The 2,500-nt window shown below is 78.4% G+C and overlaps 1 non-coding gene across 1 annotated transcript; it reads left to right on the top strand.

Moving 5' to 3' along the window:
• The first annotated feature begins 2,119 nt into the window (after positions 1–2,119).
• Positions 2,120–2,272, top strand: LOC135325692 (5.8S ribosomal RNA). Its single transcript, XR_010386510.1, has one exon. It is a non-coding gene; the product is annotated as a 5.8S ribosomal RNA (ribosomal RNA).
• Positions 2,273–2,500: the final 228 nt, after the last annotated feature.

The raw sequence follows: 2,500 nt of genomic DNA, 5'->3' as shown, positions 1-2,500 counted from the left end.
TGTGAGGGGCGGCGGGGCTTGGCTACTCCCCGGCGCCCGCGGGAGAGGAAGCGGCGGGCGCGGAGGCGAGGGAGACGGCCCTCCGGGTTGGGACGGGTCCCACGGGTCCCCACCCCTAAGCTGTGGGGGGCGGACCCGCGGCGGGCTGCGGCGGAGCAGCCCGTCCGCAGAGACCTGCGGGGGCAGGCGTTCCGGGATGGCGCGCGGGGCGGGCGCCGGGCCCCCGAGCGGGGGGCGTCGCGTTGAGGCCAAGCGAGGCGACGGTTCGTGCCCGAGTGGGCGGCCCGAGCCACGGCTCTCCTCCCGGGTGCAGCTGCCACCCGGCGCCGGGTTACTGAGGGAAACCCCGGGCCCCGGGAGGAGGACGAGGTCGTGGCGGCGGGTGTCGGGCGCACCCCGCGGGCGGACGCTCCGCCGAGGGGCGCGGGGGCCGGCTGGCGGGTGCCGGGTTCCCCCTCCGCGTCCCGTCTCGTCGCCGCTGCCGAGGCTGCCGCCGTCGCCGCGAGGCGGCGGCGGCCCGGTGGCGGGCGGCGGCGGGGGAGGCACCCCCGCGGGGATTTCAGGTCGTTTCCCTCACCCCAGGGCCAGGTACCTAGCGCCCGCGCTTCTCCTGCCCCCCCCTCGGTGACCCACCCGTGTGGTCCCGTGTGCCAGCGTGCTCCTCCCGGGTGCCGCACCGTGCGCGCCGCACCGGCCGTGCCTTCCCCCCCCCCCCGCCTCGGCTTCCCCCCACCCCGGTCCTTCCTCCCCCGCGGTGGGGGTGGGGGGGGCGGGGAGGGAGGGAGGGAGCGAGCGAGAGAGGGGAGAGGGCCTCCGGCCACCGCGGCCGCCGGCAGCCGCCCCGGGCAGGGATGGCCATGGGCCCCGGGCTCCGGGCCCGAGGGTTCTCGGTTGGAGAGCCGGGCGGAGGTTTAAAGACTCGGGCGGCCCGATGCGACTCGCGGAGGCGGCCGGGCGTGCTGCCGGAGGGCCGGGGGGTCGGCGCGCGCGGGCGCCGCGCCCCCCCATGCCAGCCGGCGCGCCCCGTGCTCGCCCCGCGGGCAGCCGGGACGGAGAGGGGTTACCCTGCCCCCTCTCTCCGCGGTCTGGTCTCGGCGGAGAGACGCCGCGCGGTCGGCCTAGTTGCCGGCCTGCCTCGAGCGTTGCGAGCCGGGCGCGAGCGCGTGCTCGCCGCCGGGAGGGCGAGCCCCCACCGCGGGTGGTGCGGGCGCCGAGCCTCCGCGCGTCTCCTCCTTCTCCCTGGCCGGTGCTTCTGGGTCTTCCGCCGTGGCCGCCGTCGGCGGCGCCCTACCCTACGCGCCCGCCCCGGCACTCTGCCGTCCGGGGCGCCCGCCTCGCTCTGCCCCGCCCGGCTCCGCCAGGCAGCGGGGGGGCGGTGGTGGGGCGGCGGCGGGGGCGGCCCGCCCCGCTCTCCGCGTGGAGACGGGGAGAGCGGGCGCCGTCCCCGTCCGTGCCGCCTTGCCCGCCTGCCCGCCGCCGGGCGTCTGTCCGCGGAGGGGACGGGCGAGCGCGTGGCGTCACCCGCGAGGCGGTGTGTGCGGGCGCGCGGGGGTGTGGGCGCCGCGGCGGCGGCGGCGGCGGCGGTCGAGCCGGAGGGCCGGCGAGGCGAGCGAGGAGCTGGGAAGCGCGGGGCCGGCGGGCCGCAGGCGCGCGGGCGGCGGGGCGACGCCGCTCCCGGTGGCGGCCGGGCTCTGACGCCTGGGGCGGGGGGGGGGTGGTCTGCGGGGACGGACCCCCCCCAACATCCCGAGGCAGGCGGTGTGGCCGGCCCGCCGCTCCCTGCCGGGCCAGACCGAGCCGGGCGCCTGGGCCGGACTCGAAGCGAGACAGGGTTTGTCCCCAGGTCGGGAGCGAGGGCTCCCCGCCCTTCTCGTTCGGGTTTGCCCTTCGTTTCCCCCCCCCTTTCTCTGTGCTTGTACGGTCAGTGAGGCAAGCCCCTCTCTTTCTCTCGCTCTCTCTCTCTCCTTCCGTCTCTGCCGTCCCTTGCTCAGCAGCCGGCGTCGGCGTGAGGAAGGGCGGTGGGGCGGAGGAGGAGGGGGCGGAGGAGGGGGGGGGCCCCCCAGGGGCTGCGAAAGCTGCCCGGTCCCCCCGCGCGCGCGGCGGGGACCGAAACCGAGACAACTCTTAGCGGTGGATCACTCGGCTCGTGCGTCGATGAAGAACGCAGCTAGCTGCGAGAATTAATGTGAATTGCAGGACACATTGATCATCGACACTTCGAACGCACTTGCGGCCCCGGGTTCCTCCCGGGGCTACGCCTGTCTGAGCGTCGCTTGACGGTCAATCGTCACCCGCGCCGTGGCGTGGGCGCAGCGGCGTGCCGCCCCTCGGTGGGTGTGGGGGGGGGCGCGGTTCGGGTGCGCCCGGCCGTGCCCGCCCTCCCCTCCGAGCCCGGCGGCTGCCGCCGCGCCGCGTGGCGCGCGCGGTGTGGCGCGGCTGGGGTGCCTCGCAGGCCCGTTGCCCCGGGGAGAGGGGGGGTGCTCTCCTTCCCCTCCCCGCG

Source organism: Dromaius novaehollandiae, unplaced genomic scaffold, assembly GCF_036370855.1.
Source record: "Dromaius novaehollandiae isolate bDroNov1 unplaced genomic scaffold, bDroNov1.hap1 HAP1_SCAFFOLD_85, whole genome shotgun sequence".
NCBI classification, from domain to species: Eukaryota; Metazoa; Chordata; class Aves; order Casuariiformes; family Dromaiidae; genus Dromaius; species Dromaius novaehollandiae.
Note: the sequence above shows the minus strand (reverse complement) of the source record. Positions and strands in the feature narration are given on the sequence as shown.